This window comes from Pseudophryne corroboree, chromosome 9 (assembly GCF_028390025.1).
Source record: "Pseudophryne corroboree isolate aPseCor3 chromosome 9, aPseCor3.hap2, whole genome shotgun sequence".
Lineage (NCBI taxonomy): Eukaryota > Metazoa > Chordata > Amphibia > Anura > Myobatrachidae > Pseudophryne > Pseudophryne corroboree.
In genome coordinates this window covers 417,775,294-417,795,298 of record NC_086452.1, presented here as the reverse complement: position 1 = coordinate 417,795,298, position 20,005 = coordinate 417,775,294, and the positions used below count along the sequence as shown (strand labels likewise).

At 44.8% G+C, this 20,005-nt stretch overlaps 1 protein-coding gene across 1 annotated transcript in view; it reads right to left on the bottom strand.

Annotated features, from left to right (window-relative positions):
* Window positions 1-20,005, bottom strand: part of SLC25A26 (solute carrier family 25 member 26) — a 386,727-nt gene that overhangs the window by 54,371 nt on the left and 312,351 nt on the right. The gene's annotated exons all lie outside the window — the stretch shown is intronic.

The window sequence follows — 20,005 nt, the reverse complement described above, 5'->3', positions numbered from 1 at the left end:
ACGCTGCAATGCAGAAAAAACAGTACGGCTTGAGTGTCTGATGCAACAATATACAACAATAAAACAAGGCTTACAGTATGTGCAATAAATGTCTGCATTGTGGCAAAAGTGTACAGGTCAGATATTGAGAGATTCCTCTATACAAGTTGTTGTAGCAGAAACCTTCTGACTTTTAACACACATTGCTGGGCCCTATTTAACTTACATCCCTAACACAGCACTGCCTAACAGTACGCCCCTAATGCAGTGCTGCCTAACATTACTCCCCTAACGCAGTGCTGCCTAACATTACCTCCCTAACACAGTACTGCCTAACATCACCTCCCTAACACAGCACTGCCTAACAGTACGCCCCTAACGCAGTGCTGCCTAACATTACCTCCCTAACACAGCACTGCCTAACATTACCTCCCTAACACAGTACTGCCTAACATTACCTCCCTAACACAGCACTGCCTAACAGTACGCCCCTAACGCAGTGCTGCCTAACATTACCTCCCTAACACAGTACTGCCTAACATCACCTCCCTAACACAGCACTGCCTAACATTACGCCCCTAACGCAGCACTGCCTAACATTACCTCCCTAACACAGCACTGCCTAACATTACATCCCTAACACAGCACTGCCTAACATTACATCCCTAACACAGCACTGCCTAACATTACATCCCTAACACAGCACTGCCTAACATTACATCCCTAACACAGCACTGCCTAACATTACATCGCTAACACAGCACTGCCTAACATTACATCCCTAACACAGCACTGCCTAACATTACCTCCCTAACACAGTACTGCCTAACATTACATCCCTAACACAGCACTGCCTAACATTACATCCCTAACACAGCACTGCCTAACATTACCTCCCTAACACAGTACTGCCTAACATTACATCCCTAACACAGTGCTGCCTAACATTACCTCCCTAACACAGCACTGCCTAACATTACCTCCCTAACACAGTACTGCCTAACATTACATCCCTAACACAGCACTGCCTAACATTACATCCCTAACACAGCACTGCCTAACATTACCTCCCTAACACAGCACTGCCTAACATTACCTCCCTAACACAGTACTGCCTAACATTACATCCCTAACACAGCACTGCCTAACATTACATCCCTAACACAGCACTGCCTAACATTACATCCCTAACACAGATCTGCCTAACATTACATCGCTAACACAGCACTGCCTAACATTACATCCCTAACACAGCACTGCCTAACATTACATCCCTAACACAGCACTGCCTAACATTACATCCCTAACACAGCACTGCCTAACATTACATCCCTAACACAACGCTGCCTAACATTACATCCCTAACACAGCACTGCCTAACATTACCTTCCTAACACAGCACTGACTAACATTACAAAGAATTAAGGTTCAAAAAGGGTTGAGATTGCCTAAAGGATAAAAAAAGGGGCAGACTAGATGGGCCGAGTGGTTCTTATCTGCCGTCAAATTCTATGTTTCTATTACGTCCCTAACACAGCACTGCCTAACATTACGTCCCTAACACAGCACTGCCTAACATTAGGTCCCTAACACAGCACTGCCTAACATTACCTTCCTAACACAGCACTGCCTAACATTACATCCCTAACACAGCACTGCCTAACATTACATCCCTAACACAGCACTGCCTAACATTACATCGCTAACACAGCACTGCCTAACATTACATCGCTAACACAGCACTGCCTAACATTACCTTCCTAACACAGCACTGCCTAACATTACATCCCTAACACAGCACTGCCTAACATTACATCCCTAACACAGCACTGCCTAACATTACATCGCTAACACAGCACTGCCTAACATTACATCGCTAACACAGCACTGCCTAACATTATATCCCTAACACAGCACTGCCTAACATTACCTCCCTAACACAGCACTGCCTAACATTACATCCCTAACACAGCACTGCCTAACATTACATCCCTAACACAGCACTGCCTAACATTACCTTCCTAATACCACGTTCACACTGCCTTTAAAAATCCGGGTTATTGCACGTGAACGCGCAGTAATCCGGATTTATTTGCAGTGTGAACGGGGGTCCTGGCAAGTTCCCGGGTCGTCTGACCTAGTATTTCAACCCGGGAATAAAGAAGGGTTATTCCTGGGTCAATACCGGGTCAGGCGCAAGTGTGAACGGTGTTCCCGGATCGATGCAATCCGGGACCCATTCACACTATAGGAGCGGGCGGCGCTTGTAGATCATCTGATCTCCAAGCGCCGCCCCCGCATGTGACCCGGTGACATCATCGACACGGCATATTGCCGTGTCGGGGCCACCAGTCTGAACGGGGTCTCAAGCGGGTTGCACCTGGGAAGGTCTCGTGCACGAGTCCCGGGTGCAACCCGCTAATTGTCAGTCTGAACATGGTATAACACAGCACTGCCTAACATTACATTCCTAACACAGTACTACCTAACATTACATCCCTATCACAGCACTTCCTAACATTACCTTCCTAACACAGCACTTCCTAACATTACATCCCTAACACAGCACTGCCTAACATTACATTCCTAACACAGCACTACCTAACATTACATCCCTAACACAGCACTGCCTAACATTACCTTCCCAACACAGCACTGCCTAACATTACATCCCTAACACAGCACTGCCTAACATTACGCCCCTAACGCAGTGCTGCCTAAACATTACATCCCTAACACAGCACTGCCTAACATTACGCCCCTAACACAGCACTGCCTAACATTACATTCCTAACATTACGCCCCTAACACAGCACTGCCTAACATTACATCCCTAACACAGCAACGCCTAACATTACGCCCCTAACACAGCACTGCCTAACATTACATTCCTAACATTACCTCCCTAACACAGCACTGCCTAACATTACATCCCTAACAGTGCACTGCCTAACATTACGCCCCTAACACAGCACTGCCTAACATTACCTCCCTAACACAGCACTGCCTAACATTACCTCCCTAACAGTGCACTGCCTAACATTACCTCCCTAACAGTGCACTGCCTAACATTACATCCCTAACACAGCACTGCCTAACATTACGCCCCTAACACAGCACTGCCTAACATTACCTCCCTAACACAGCACTGCCTAACATTACCTCCCTAACAGTGCACTGCCTAACATTACCTCCCTAACAGTGCACTGCCTAACATTACATCCCTAACACAGCACTGCCTAACATTACGCCCCTAACACAGCACTGCCTAACATTACCTCCCTAACACAGCACTGCCTAACATTACGCCCCTAACACAGCACTGCCTAACATTACCTCCCTAACAGTGCACTGCCTAACATTACATCCCTAACACAGCACTGCCTAACATTACGCCCCTAACACAGCACTGCCTAATATTACATCTCTAAAGCCCCATACACACTAGGCGATATTGTGAACAATGTCGCTCAGAAAGGGCTTTCTGAGCGATAATGTTCACAATATCGCCTAGTGTATACAATCATTATCGTTAACGATGCGCGCTCCTCGTTAACATCAGCCATGCCCAGAGGCAGCGCTGCCCCAAAGGCGACCAGAAGCAGCGCTGCTGGCGCTTGAAGCGCCAGTAATGCAGCTCTCCCTATGTTTGAAACGGGACAAATCGGTGTATAACCTAGTCCCTGCTCACTACCGTCTGTATTTGTATGAAAGTGAACTGGTAAGGCTATAAGCGGAGGTAAAGTAGAGCAGTACCAATATATTTTGTTTTCAGCTAAATAAAGTTTTCATTATAAGGTCACTTTAATCAACAATAATCTTGCCCTATGCTGATTGTACGAGACAGGAATAATTTTGTTTCGGACCTTTTTAAAAGAATTTAAAAAAAAAAAAGCACATATAGGTAAAAAGGGGAACATGTTTTAGAAATTACAAAAAGTATGAGTAGAGAGTAGATTAACGAATCAACACATCCGCACTTGGCTGGAATCCCTGACCAATCGTGTGCAATGGTATTACAAAAGCAGATCCATAAACCTAGTAGCATAATAATTAATCCAGAACAAGTATTGCCTCTGCAAAGAAAAGTAGTATAATAAATCTAGATGGGAACCAAAGTACGCAACCTGATCTTACTATGTACAAGAACATCTTAGCATGGATACATATCCGTCATTTCACAAGGGATGCTATGTCAGCCGTGCTTTTACAGCCAGCTGACAAGTGGTTTTAGAACAATTGAAAAATCTGAATATCCGATTCATGATCTTTGCAGGGAAATAGTGTGGTAGATAACAGCTAAGAAAGAGAGGCTTTGTCTGGGTAAACATGACATCATGAGATGCGGAATGTACAGAACATAGCCTTCATTTCCTGTCTGTGATTTCACACCTGGCAACCAGTATATAACAACTGGCTGATAGATGACATTTCCAGTAAACCATCCTCCATTACAGCATCTGCATTATCCATAAAGCAACTATCCTCCAGACTGCTGCAAACACATTTCTTGTTACTGTGCCCCAGCAATGGAATCACCATTACTTAACATGAGAATACACCTTATCAATATAGGTATTAGTGACATCACCAGCCTGCCACACTGTCCCCATTTAGGAGACTTTACAGCCAGTAGGGTGCCCCAACTGCTGGGAAGTTAGGAGGTAGGCCCCAACCCGCCATATTAAGGGGGTGCTTTCACCGGGTTCACTACAGCTGGCCGGCGGTCGGGCTCCCGGCGACCAGCATCCCGGCGCCGGGAGCCCGACCGCCGGCTTACCGACAGCTTGGCGAGCGCAAATGAGCTCCTTGCGGGCTCGCTGCGCTCGACACGCTACGGGCACGGTGGCGCGCTACGCGCGCCACACTATTTTATTCTCCCTCTATGGGGGTCGTGGACCCCCACGAGGGAAAATAAGTGTCGGTATGCCGGCTGTCGGGCTCCCGGCGCCGGTATACTGAGCGCCGGGAGCCCGACCGCCGGCAAACAGAAGACCACCCGCTTTCACCACCTGTCCTGGTACCTGCAACTATTTTAATATCTTTTTATGTAAGATGGGCTGGGGATGGACTAGAGTTTTGAAAATGCTAAAACCACTTCCGAGGAAGCTGGCACACCACCACCATGACCCCAACAGCGACAAACAAGCCCAATTTGGACTGGGACAAATGAGGCCTATGTCAGAGGATACATTATTCACTATATAATGTACAGGGTTCCGGTATGAATGGTCGACAGTCATTAGGTCGACCACTATTGGTCGACATTGACATGGTCGACATGGACACATGGTCGACACATGAAAATGGTCGACACGTGAAAGGTCGACATATGAAAAGGTCGACATGAGTTTTTTAACTTTGTTTGGTGTCGTTTTTTGCGTAAAGTGACTGGGAACCCCAATTAGTGCACCGCGTTCGCTCGCCATGCTTCGGGCATGGTGCCTTCGCTCCGCTACCGCTTCGCTCGGCACACTTTACCGTTCCAATCGTAGTCCATGTGGATCGTAAAGTATGGAAAAGTTCCCCCAAAGAAAAAAAAGTAAAAAAAACCATGTCGACCTTTTCATGTGTCGACCATTTTCATGTGTCGACCATGTGTCCATGTCGACCAATAGTGGTCGACCTAATGACTGTCGACCATAACATGGTCGACCATGTGAACGGATACCAATGTACAGTAGGGGGCAGGTTAATCCTTATATGACAACAACAAAAAAGAATGTTTGCTTCTATTATCAAAACTGTACTACAGAAAGGATTACTACAATCAGATAATCTTGTTCCTATATTAACACTACTATTTAGTATCTTCAGAATGCGTCGATTCGCAAAGCTACATCGATCTTTATTCTGCATTATCAGGTTTACCAGGGATCATTAATTATTGAGTGACGTCAGATTTGTAGGTGGGACCTGGATCTTCAATGCATATTAATGACAGCCAGGTGCAAAAAATTAATACTTATTTTTGCAAAAAGATATCAAAAACAAACAGCAGTGTCTAGGTACCGTGTTAAGCAGTTATACACTTTAATTTTGCACCTAACACATTAAGACATTTTTATTATTATTTTCAAGTGCTTCATTTTAGAAGTATTGGCTAATTCAGTGTGTCATTAGCAATGATTAATACATGAAGTTACTTTGGTTAGGCAGGAATAAAAAAAAAAAAAGCTGACAGATGCCCCGGCATGAGAGAATGGTTATCTGTTTAGACAGGAACTGACAGCGAGAAGAAATCAATGTCACCACCATAGGCGAAGTTGACACATTGAAATCTCACAGGAAGTTGGTCATCTCCGTGCATGATAAATGCCTCATGATGCCATCTCACAATCCTGAAACAGAGGTCAAACTTTCCTACACCGAAATCCAATAAATTCCACATCACATCTCAGGTTTCAGTACTAACTGCAAGTCGTTAAAGGATTTCATATTTTTTTTTTATCCCATTATGACTATTCCCATAGTTGTTAATTAGAAAAAACAAATACGAAGAATAAATAAAATGGTCTACTTTGAGGTTCACTTTTCAAACACTACATAAAACAACGCTGATTAAAAATGTAAGTTCCAATATATAAACAGACCATACATAAGCATTTGCCTAGATGTCTGTGCTGGGGGTGACTTATTTCTTTATTTTTTTAATCCATATTACCAAACATTATATTTTTGAATGATTGTTGAGAAATTCTCACGACACTCTTGAATGCACTTCCTAAATCTTTCCCGTATTAGCAAAAAAATAAAATAAAAAATGTTTTGAACAAAATATCTTGTCACATTTGCCGAAAACAACATATCTTACTGGTTAGACTGAACATTTTATATGGGGCTAATATATAGGGAAGAGAAGACAGAGTGAACCTCACACTGCATTACATGTCAGACAAGACTACCGGGTAAATTTACTAAGGTGGGAGGTTTTTTTTTTTAGAAATGGTGATGTTGCCTATAGCAACCTATCAGATTCTATCTATTATCTTCTAGAAGCAGCTAGATAACTGTTAAGTAGAATCTAATTGGTTGCTACGAGCAACATCATCCGTTCTAAATAAATTCCCACCTTAGTAAATTTACCCATACATCTCCCACAGTAAAAGCCAACCAGTGCGGCCTTTACGCTAGACTAGCTAACTAACTAACTAACTAACTAACACTAACACTGGCTAACTGGTGAGCTGTTACATACACACGCGGTCACTTAAGGACCACAGACTTAATGTGCCACATACGATGACTAAAGGCTAAACATTACATTTTATTGCATATTTAACGCTTAACAACTGTTTTAGTGTGGAAAATGTGAAAATAACATTTCTTATTTCCGTTTTGGTGGCGTGCTGCTACAGATTAATGGATCATAGCTCACCCTTTCCAGGCTTCCAAATTTTTGAGCTGACATACAGTACATGGTTGAAAATGGCCACCTTCTCATTAATATATACTATGAAAAATACTAAATTCGAATCTTATATTGATTTATGCTAGGTTTCGACTTTAAGGTATTCACCTATGGATGATTAAGGGGTTGGGAACGCGTTGCCGGCTGCCGCTGCCTGGCGATCAGCATAATGACCTCGGGATCTCAGCAGTAGAATGCCGACGGGGTGTGTGTGACCGCAACAAAGCCCCTTGAGGGCTCGGTGGCTCGTCGCAGGTTATATTCCCACTCTATGGGTGTCGTTGATACCCTGAGTGGGAATAGAGCCTGTGGGTCGGCATTCCGTCGGCCTGCATTTGAACACACTGGATTTTGGCGTTGGCATGGTGACTGCTAGGATCCCCAGCGGCGGTCACATGACCGCATGCCATGATCAAGACCTTCCCTCTGCGGAGTCATGAAAGTTGATGCACCCACGTTTACCAGGGCTTTGCAGTTAATCAGGTGGTAAACCAAGGCTATCTGACAGAGGTGGGATGTGAGCAGAACCTCCTCTCAATAGCTGGTCTGACTGGTCCAATCACTCACAAATCCCCCTCTGCCACCATATTAAAGTGGCATGTTTAAGCAATCGCCAACTTAGCTGGCAATGCAGCTTTAAATCGATTGAAGACTGCCACAATTATGTCTCTGAAAGCGGGACATGCTTTACTATATGTAACGAAATCAAAGAAAAGTCTAGGATAATAGATGCAACGGAGAAGTTTGTTTATTGATCCAAGTTGATGACTTGGAATGCTGGATAAACCTTTACAAAAATATGGAAACACGCAGAGAGCAACATCTGGATGACTTTCTGAGTAAACATTGCCTAAGTGATATTCGGAAGGGGAAAGTGAGACAGTACAGTCTTTCCCCCCTCTGCAACACTTTAAAGTATTTTTCCTATTTAATTTCCAGTTTACTCCTCCCAGGTCTTATCTGTCCTGTAAAATTCCGAGTGACAATCAAAGAGGGTGTTTTGTGAAGAAAACCTACACTAGTCCAGGTGTGCACAAAAATAATATAAAACCCAGAAAGCAGCAGGACCGTTTCAGGAGACGGGGGAACACGTGCATCAATTAACATTCACAGTAAAGACTTTCAGGAGTTTGGCACGGGCTGAAAATTTCTATTTCATTAGCAGTTAAAATGTTCTTTTCACTGATTCTATTCCAAATAATTTCTAAGGCAGAAATACATGCAGGGAATATGGCACGATGAATTAATAACTGCAAACCTAACACGAAACACCCGGCCAACCATCCTGCATGCTATTTATTTTTTCACATAAAAAAAAAAATAAAAAAATCCCAGCTTGTATGATAACGGATGAGTTTCACAGCTTCAGATGAATGACGATATTGTTTAAGCTGGAACAGATGTGTGTCAGATGGCAGACCCATTAGAATGTCCCATCGTTAAAAAGAAACTAGATAACAATGAGCCATCTGAGAAAAAAAAAAAAGAGAAAGAAATGCACTGATCAGGAAATATATAAGGCGCAGCTAATCTCAGGTTTATTGATGGGTAATGCCTTTCGGCCATGCACATTGCACACTTGCGCTGAGCCGGTGACCGCCAAAGGTTAACACTTTCTGTACATGAAAAGATCACAAGAATAGGCTATCAAATATGGGACACAATTTGTCGGGGGGAAAGGATTTAAGGTAACGTAAATAAGAAACAATTATGAAACAGCAGGTTTAAAAACAAATAGGCAAGAATTGTAAAACTAGTCACATAAAATCTGCAATCACGCCACGCGTCGTTAGTCTAGAAGGCGTGTGCTGTGGATGTAGACCCCTCAGATGTGTACTTTCAAGGTCATATAGAGTGTCATTCCGAGTTGTTCGCTCGTTGCCGATTTTCGCAACGAAGCGATTAAGGCAAAAATGCGCATGGTTCGCAGTGCGCATGCGGTTAGTATTTTAACACAAAACTTAGTAGATTTAATCACGCCCGAACAAAGATTTTTCATCGTTGAAGTGATCGGAGTGTGATTGACAGGAAGTGGGTGTTTCTGGGCGGAAACTGGCCGTTTTCTGGGAGTGTGCGGAAAAACGCAGGCGTGCCAGGGAAAAACGCGGGAGTGTCTGGAGAAACGGGGGAGTGGCTGGGCGAACGCTGGGCGTGTGTGTGACGTCAAACCAGGAACGAAACTAACTGAACTGATCGCTATTTGTGAGTAGGTCTGGAGCTACTCAGAAACTGCTAAGAAATTTCTTTTCGCTATTCTGCGAATCTTTCGTTCGCAATTCTGCTAAGTTAAGATACACTCCCAGAGGGCGGCGGCTTAGCGTGTGCAATGCTGCTAAAAGCAGCTAGCGAGCAAACAACTCGGAATCACCCCCATAGTCTACACATCATAAGACACAACCTTAAGAATAAAATACTGTACTAAAGTGTAATATAAAAAACACTGAGATACCCCACATGGATTATGCTCTATAAAGGTGGGTACACACTAGGGGACGTGCTCTATGAGCGACGTCGCCTAGCGTTTCCCCCTCACGGGCCGGGCGGTCGGCGGCAGTGCGTATACAGCGAGCGATATGACAACCCTATCGCTCAGTGACGTCACGCCGCAGCCGTGCCGGCAGATCTTCGACGACAGTTCAAATTGAACTACATGCACGGGCGACAGCGAGGGGCGTTAACGACCCATGGGGCCACGCATTGCTCAGCAGCATAGACACTTGCTGAGAAAGTGTGAAGGGTGAAAATAAGCGAGGTTGTTCATTTTCTCAGCAAGTGTGTATGCAGCTTAACACTTGTTGTTTATTATAAAACTAATACCAATGTAAGAACATTTAACATGCCAGGGTAAACAGAATTATGCCTTGTAATGCATTTAGCCGGAGGAAATAAAAAAATCAGTTTTGGTTATTTCTAGAGTTTTGTTCTGATGCTATTTCTTACTACGAGACATTTCTGTGATGTCGTTAGTAGCAAAGGTAACACCCATGGGTTAAAAAAATGGAAAAAAAAAAAACTTAAATAAGAAAGTGAAAAGAGGAAAGAATACTGCTGAGCTCACACAATAAAGTGCAAGTGGATCAAGTGTTGTTTGTGCAAAAACAAGTGGATGCAAAAATACATAATAATAACATCTCATAGAACAAAACATAAATAAACACACAATATATCTACTGATATTTTGATATTGAAATAGTTAAAAATTGGTATACAACAGGCATACATAAATGAATGTATTCATCCATCCATCCATCCATCCATCCAGTAAGCACCACTGATTTAGTATAATGGAAATAATACTCCCAAAGTATGTTGGTCTGATAGGAGAGTAATACTAGCATTAGGTCCCTGATAAGATAACTGGTTCAAATTACCTGCTAGTTCCAATATGAGGGGGTATTAAATGTCCTCCAAGTGAAGTTTGGTCTTTTTGTATCAGGCACTGTCTCCTCTGCCTTCAAGCAAGCCCTTGTCTCCCACATTCTTAAAAACCTACCCTTGATCCTCACACTCTGTCCAACCACCAATCCATCTCTCTCCTCCCTTTTGCCTCCAAACTCCTTGAGCGTATTGTCTACAACCGCCTTACCACCTCTGTTTCCTCCCACTCCCTGTTCTTACCCATTTCAGTCTGGCTTCCATACTCTCCATTCTGACACTGAAAATGCATTTAAGAAAGTCAACAATGACCTTCTTGCTGCCAAATCCAAGGGCCACTACTCTGCTCATTCTTGACCTCTGCTGTTTTTGACAGTCTGCAAATCCTTCACTCCCATGGTCTGCGTGAGACTGCCCTCTCCTGGCTATCCTCCTACCTCTCTGATCATTCCTCCTTGGTCTGCTCTCATGACTACTCCACCACCCACTTCCACTAACAGTAGGTGTCCCCCAAGGTTCTGTTCTTGGACCTCTCTCATTCTCCCTCTGTAAGTCCTCTCTAGGTGAACTCATTAGCTCTTTTGACCTCCAGAATCATATCTATGCTGATGATACTCCGATATAAATTTCCTCCCCTGACCTCTCCCTCTTTCTCCTTACTCCTATCTCCAACCTCTTACTGGATGTCCCAGCACTTTCTTAAATTTACCATGTCCAAGACTGGGCTGATCATCTTCACACCCTTCTGAATAACCTCACACCCCACAATTTCATTACCTATTGATGGCTCAACTATCTCCTCTAGCCCATTGTATTGGGGTTATCCTTGATTCCTCCCTGTCCTTCAAACCACACATTCAATACCTCTGGCAGTCCTGCCGTTTCCATCTCAAATATATTTCCCCTTCTTACTCTGGAAGCTACTAAGACCCTCATCCACTCACTCATCTCCAGATTGGACTACTGTAATCTCCTCCTATCTGGCCTCCCTGACTACTGCCTCCCCACTCCAATCCGTCCTCAATGCTGCTGCCCAGCTCGTCTTTCTCCCTAAATGTACTATGTCAGCTTTCCCTCTCTTACAAGCCCTACACTGGCTCCCCTTCTCTGTGCTGCCAGAGATGTAACAGCCGTTCCGATACTCCAATGGGCAGCCGCTGCAGCTTGGTCGGCTCGGAATATTACTGGCTAGATGGTGCTGGTGAATAGCAGAGTGCATGGGACATTGGGACTGTACATGCCCCAAGGCCGTAGTGCACTTGTACTGGATGTTGCAGCATGATTGACATGTTTGAGGGAGGAGACTGGGAGCGTTCCTCAAAATGGAAGGGTGATGCCTCTGTTTTGGGGGAGTGCCAGTGCTTGGATGCAGTTTCATTGTCCCCGGCTGCATAGTTTTACCGGACTTCCTGAGTAAACAGAGTCCGATGGTTCCGATGTTGATCCAAACAGAGACACCGTCAGGGAGCGCCTTTATACATAAGATATCTCCTATGGCTTTTGCATGTTTTCGCACAGCGGAGGCGGCACCATTTAGATCCACCTCTGAATCCCGCCCTTACAGTAGCTACCAATAATATGCTTACAATCTTATTAACATAAAATTGCCCTATTTACCTCTTTAAAACCCTAGCTATAGAATTTCTAAATCTAAAATATTTTTCCCTGCATCAGAACTTCCAGATAAAAGTCATATTCCAGCAAGTAAAAAAAAAAAAAAAGTAATAAAAAAAAATTACCATAAAAATCAAATTCAATTTTAATTCTTATGCAAGGTGACAGTGAAGCTTTATGTGACAGGATGTAACGGGGAATGGGTGTTATGCACTGACTGACAGCCTTTAATAATTTGAGCCACAAACGCTGAATGAGATGAAGAAGCAGAGGGTCAACGTTAAGACTATAATTTGCCAGCACTTTACTGAGACTTGTAATATTACAAGCCCCCAGGCAGCGATCATCTTTATTTGGAAGGTGTTCAGAAGTCTGCAGTTTGTAAGTTACACGTACCAGCGCAGAGTAATATCACAGTGTTATACTTGGCCACTGTTTACAAAAAAAACTATATTAAAATGAAGAGAAAAAAATTAAGAACAGCTTTCTGAAGGAATATTCGAAAAGCTCCAACGTATTATAAAGGCACTAAGAGCTAAGACGATGATAATAATAAAAACACAATTATAATAAAATAAAAACATACTAAAACACTTATGGAAAATACTTTTGATATGCTCAGGAACTTTGCTAATACTTAATGCAGATGAAGGTCATTAGAACACTGCTTTCTGTTTACATTATTTATCTTTACCAGAGCCTTTTTAGAACGGCAACGTGTTGTCCACAAATAGTCTGTGAACGAGGTGGCGAGGTCCACTGCATATTACATATGCAGTGCAAGGAAAGGCACGTACCATTGCTTCAATAATCTATATATATATATAAATATATATTATTGTATTGTATATATATATATATATTTAGATATTTTGACAGTAATAAATACGTATGTATGGTGACTTTTGAAAACAAATTGTGCCTCATGCCTCAGTGAGGTCACAAATTTCTAATGAATTGACAGGCTATGCCAGAGATTCTCGAACGCAATCCTCAAGGCACCCCAATGGTCGAGGTTTTAAGTATATCCATGCTTGGCCACAGGTGACTTAATTAGCACCTCAGTCAATTTAACCATCTTTGCTGAGCCATGGATATACCTAAAACGGGATCCGGTCTTTAGGTCGACAGTAATTAAGTCGATACTGTCTAGATCGACCACTATTTGTCGACAGTAAGTAGGTCGACATGGTTTCTAGGTCGACAGGGACTCTAGGTCGACATGAGTTTTTCACATTTATTTTTTTCATTTTTTAAACTTTTTCATACTTTACGATCCACGTGGACTACAATTGGGAATGGTAACCTTGCCCGAAGCATGGCGAGCGAACACGGTGCACTAATTGGGGTTTCCGGTCACTGTACAGCGTAAACTACACCAAAAAAAAGTAAAAAAACTCATGTCGACCTAGAGTCCCTGTGGACCTAGAAACCATGTCAACCTACTTACTCACGACCAATAGTGGTTGACCTAGACACTGTCGACCAAAGTCTAATCTACCTAACATACCACACCCACCTAAAATCTGGACTTTTGTGGTACCTTGAGGACCGCGTTTGAGAGCCTCCAGGTTACACTAAATGGCTACACTAAGGGACAATTCAATTACTGTACATGTGAGATTCTGCCGTGACCTCGCATGTCCTGTAGCTGTGCGGATTTCCAGCTATTACAGTACAGAACTATTGCTAGTATTTTCTATTACCCCTATGGTGTGGCGAGCTGTAGCTTGCAAAATTCCCTGGCTGAAAACCATCCAATGGAACCTTGCAGCTAACTGAATGAGCCCACAATCAATAACTTTACTACTAGGTTACCGTGCAAAGTCCGTGGTAGCAATCTGTGCTCCCTTTTGCAAAAACAAACTGAGAAATGTTTTCATCACCATAACTGCATTATATGCTCGCATACACAGTGTGTCCTCGTGCATCTAGCTTCAATACGCCACACAGAGGCCGCCGGTGGCTGACATCTCAAATGGGCGGGCACATGTAAATGCCCGCCCATTTGTGACTTCAGACATGACACATTGGGCCAAGGATTGGTAAGTGTGTATGCACTTACCAATCGTTAAAAGGTAGGCGGATCAGACGGCTGGCCGATCAGTCATCCTAGTGTGTACCCAGCATTAGTCGAGCACAGATATGCAAGTGTCTCATATCAAATTAATCAGTATAGTCTCCTGGTGCATACTAGCCGCATCATGTTGCAACTAATACCGCATTCAGACCGCAAATGCCGGATCCTACCCGGTAAGACAAACGTGTACTTACCGGGTGGGATCCGGCATTTGCGCTCCGCTGCTGGCTTTCCGACCCGGCAGTATACCGGGTCGGTTGCCATAGCAGCGGAGGGAGCAGCAGCAGCAGGGGCGGGGGTGGAGGCGGCGCCGGGAGATGAGCTCATCTCCTGCGCCGCCTCTCCCTATGCTGTGAATGGGAACCGTGTCGCATCGACACGGCTCCCATTCACACAGCACCTGACCCGGTAATCAACCCGGGTAAAACCCTTCTTTTTTACCGGGTTGAATTACCGGGTCAGGCGACCCGCTAAATCGTCACATCGCACACTGACCCGGTTCGACACAGCAATATGCCGTGTCGATACCGGGTTATTTGTGCGATGTGAAAGGGGTATAAGACACTTTTTTTTAAAGACGCAAAAGGTTGCTAGGCGCTAGCAGAGTCTCACGGGCACTGGCGCGCCAGGAGGGGCTGTTTGTCGCGACTGAGCAATGATGTATGAGGACACCTCTGTAGTCTGTACATAGGAGCAAGGCTACTACGGAACCTTGCGGCTAATAAAAATGGAACCTTAAATTTCAAGGTGTGTGTGTACTACTGCAGGACCCTCTATTGTGGAGATTTCCCGCCGCCCCTCGTCTAATGTCTCAGTATCCAGCCGAGTATCATCTTTCAGCACAGGAATACTTGAAACAATGTATTTATTCTAAGATAAAGGGTATCTTGTTTATTCCTTGCAGGGAGAATACTAATTAGCTTGACCAGAGAACCAAGCGGAAAATAGTCGTGCTGGAAGGGAGAACAAGAGGCTCATGTTAACTGCGCTAGAAAAAATAAATAAAAATTGAGAATAAAATTCCACCTGTCAGCACCCGGAGCACCCCACATGTAGAATTTACACAAGCTGAACTTGAAATGCCGGAGGGGATGTCATAACACTTTGTCACTGCCGCTCTCTCTGCTGTTAAATTACCCTGGAGATGAAACAAGTGCCTGAAAAGGGGAAAGGTATTTGAAGCATATTAAGACATGCTTAGAATACTAGAACCAGCCCCTCTGGCCTGGCTCCAAGACTTCTCATCTTCCAATCTATTCCATTTAGAACTTTCCGGAGACCTGGAGGAAAATGCAGACATTTTTACTTTTGGTGGAAGCCCCAATAAAAGGAATGCCCCGTAACGGGAAAAAAATAAAATAAATTGGAATGATTTCTTTTCCTAGCAATAGATTAATAATGTTTTACAATGTGAAGTCTATGAGCTTTGTCACATCACTAAGCAGATATATTGTCGCTGATATTATTGGGCTATAAGTACCACGTCCGGCAAGTAATCGGGAACGGGACTGTAACAATCAGGATTCCAGCATGCAGTGCCGTAAGGCATTTTAGCGCTGTGTGCAAGAAACGGCATTGGCGCCCCCCCCCCACCTTATGTAAAATATGGGCAGTGCGCGCGCAAAAAATTAGGGGCGTGGCTTCATGGGGAAAGGGTGTGGCCACAAATAATACCAATTCATACTACGGTGCACAGTAGTCTCCATTATTCAAATTACACCGCACAGTAGCGCCACTACACCAGGTAGAGCCCCTTTTACACATTACGGCAGTCAGCGTCCCCTTTTTACACATTACGGCAGACAGTCCCCCTTTTTACACATTAAGACAGACAGGGTCCCCCTTTTTACACATTACGGCAGACAGGGTCCCCCTTTTTACACATTACGGCAGACAGCGTCCCCCTTTTTACACATTACGGCAGACAGTGTCCCCTTCTTACACAGTACGGCAGACGGCGTCCCCCTTTTTACACATTACGGCAGACGGCATACCCCTTCTTACACATTACGGCAGACGGCGTCCCCTTTCTTACACATTACAGCGCCCCCCTTCTTACACATTACGGCAGACAGTGTCCCCTTCTTACACATCACGGCAGACAGCATCCCCCTTTTTACACATTACGGCAGACAGCGTCCCCTTTTTACACATTACGGCAGCCAGTCCCCCTTTTTACACATTAAGGCAGACAGTGTCCCCTTTTTTACACATTACGGAAGACAGCGTCCCCCTTTTTACACATTACGGCAGACAGCGTCCCCCTTTTTACACATTACGGCAGACAGCGTCCCTTTTTACACATTACGGCAGACGGCGTCCCCCTTCTTACACATTACGGCAGACAGTGTCCCCTTCTTACACATTATGGCAGACAGCGCCCCCCTTTTTACACCATATGGCAGACGGCGTCCCCCTTCTTACACATTACAGCAGATGGCGTCCCCCTTCTTACACATTACGGCAGATGGCGTCCCCCTTCTTACACATTATGGCAGACAGCGTCCCCCTTCTTACACATTACAGCAGACAGCGTCCCCCTTTTTACACATTATGGCAGACAGCGTCCCCTTTTTACACATTACGGCAGACAGCGTCCCCTTTTTACATAAAACGGCAGACAGTGTCGATAGAGAGAGACAGACAGACACTTACCATCTCTCCCCGCTGTCATCTGTGACACTGGCTGGTGCTGCTGTGCTGGGGCGGGCTGCAGCTGGGCAATGGAGCTGAGCGGTGCCTGCGGCTGGGGCATGTCGGCGGGTCCTCCCCGCTCTGAAGCTTCGTACAGTGGAGCTGAGGCTTGCGGCTGGGGCATGTTGGCGGGTCCTCCCCTGCTCTGAAGCTCCGTACAGTGGAGCTGAGGCTTGCGGCTGGGGCATGTTGGCGGGTCCTCCCCGCTCCCATGCTCTGTAGTACGGAGTATGGGAGTGGGGAGGACCCGCCAACATGCCCCAGCCGCAAGCCACCTCAGCTCCACTGTACGGAGTCCGTACAGTGGAGCTGAGGTGGCTTGCTGAGCTGGGGTGGGCTGCGGCTGGGCAATGGAGCTGTACGGAGCTCTGATGCTCCGTACAGTGTTAAACAGGGCCGTGACTGTGCGCTCCCCAGGGCTCTGCGCTGTGTGTGAGGCCCCTCTCGCACACACCTAGTTACGGCCCTGCCAGCATGTATAATTCACAATAAAGGGCTTATCCCCTTTTGCATAACCCTTCCTTACTAGATAACCCTTCCTAAAAAGCGATATGGTGAGAGGAGATTGAGATGGGCGACTCATGCCGGTCACACCTTCTTATTTGTATGTGCCACCCGCCTGTACAGAAGGCACGGCTCATCCAATCAGGTGCTATGGTAAGTTGTATAGAAAAGAATGTGTTCGCCATACAGCCAGATTCTTTCATTTTTCTATAGCAGTGTATAAAATGAAAGCAAACATCTGGTTGATTGCTATGCATAGCAGTTGTATTGTCTACTTGCTTACAAGTTTTAATAAATGTACCTTTATAACGTACTAAATTAAAGTATCAATACAAATACATTCTACTTTTACCCTTTCAGAATGTAACCTTTAGGAACGTATGCAGTATAGACGCAACATAATCAAATTGATTTTCTCATTACATTTTCAAAGTGGCCCTGACCGCGATGCAAGCCAGATGCCACTGGGTGCCAGGTCAGAGCCTACACTAGAAGTTACATGAACAACTACCCCCAACAGTTCTAATGGAACTATTTGGCCATGCCCCAGATCCACCATGGCTTTTCCCCATCCCACCAGCAGCATCCCAATAACATTCTTGTCACGCTGGTGGCTGTCCCAGAACTCAGGGTGCTGCTGGGCAGTCCCCAGCCTCTCCCAGCACGGTGCACGTCATCCATTCTCTGCTCTGCTATACTCAGAGCAGCGTTTGTAAGAGTACCCCACTCCCAATTTATAAAGTAATGGAAAAGGGACTGTGCCTAAAAAGCGGGACTTTCCTGCTGAAATTGGGAATGTTGGGATCAGTGGTAGCTCCAGAGGTGGGGCTGCTGCGCAGTCCAAAATTCAAATAGGGGAGTCACAAGAACTGCCACCCCAAACGCTGCCAATCACCACCAGCCGGGACCCACTGGCAGTTGGTGTGTCCTCCCTATATGAATTTCGGACTGCGCCGCGGCCCCACCTCTGTAAAGGCCACTGATTGAGAGGTATAGTATAGCTTTTAAAGATTAAAAGACCTGTGTTATTACAGAGGTGTCTCATTCATTGATTAAATATATGAATTTAACGGACTACTGAGACTAAAATGTGTGCCCCTTTTGAGTGTTAGAGTGCCGCCTTATGCAGATTCCAAAGAGCATCAGTTTCCCCGTCACTGCTCTAAACTCTTTCACAAACGATCTACAACTCACCGAGGTTTGCAGCTCATATCTCAGTGATGTTACCTGTTTCTTGTGGTTCATGGGCCTCTCCAGGAGGTATAGAATACTCTGTTCCTGGACTTTTCTCTTAATGTATAATTGCCCTCACCTGTGCTGAAACACCTTTCTTATCCATTTACCTGGTCAACACAGGTGATGGCAATCATACAATTAGAGAAAAGTCCAGAAGCAGAGCATTGTGTCCCTCCTGGAGACCCTCATGTTGGGAGGTATGCGTTCGTGTTATTCCAACATGTGTACTATTGGGTGCTCTGAATACGGCATTGTACTGCCAGACGTGTGTGTTCTACTCCCAATCACCTTGGGACAATGCACAAAGCTCTACCTTGACTTACATGGCGAGGCTATTGTACACAATTTCTTGTTTTCATCTATTGCAGCATTCCTCAGTAAATTATATGCTTGCAGCTCCAGGACAAACTGATACGATCACATTGTAAATCAGTTTAACACCTGACAGAGCCCTATCCCATATAAAAAAACGTATTTTTCTTTTTTTTTTCCTATATCAGAAGAATTGGAAACCCAAATTACATAAGGCGTGAAGCAATCCATTACATTCTAGATGTGTCAGGGTGTGCATGTCTTATTAATGCATTAATTAGATGCAAACACCCAGAAGGTGAATAGATTTAATCCCAGGTGCTCTTTTCAGTTCCACCTGTGAGCCAAGCACTGATACAGGCACGCTGACAAATTGTCGTTATTGCTTCACAGGGTTCAAGTCAAATTACTCAAATGAGAAATTAGTGTACGGAGACCGAAAGCACTGAAACTTTCTAGCATGCAAAAATAGGTGAGGTCACCTGGGGTGCCGGACAGAAATACAACGGGTTTTATTGACCTTGCGTTTGATGCAGGGGAGACTAGCTGAGTAAGCAAACCACTTTCCCACTTGATTATATACTACACTGGACACCCCAATGATTAAGCAACTTACTGTAGGTGCCCAATACATTACTTGGGTGCAGGGACATCACCACGGCAAGAGTGTGACGAGCTTGGCAATTCAATTGTGTATTTAGGGGAGCAAAGGGGGACTGGATTGGCCCATGGCTTCTGAATCACTATGACCGCACATGTGACAGACATCTACGTTACTATGCCAGTGTGACCCCACCAGC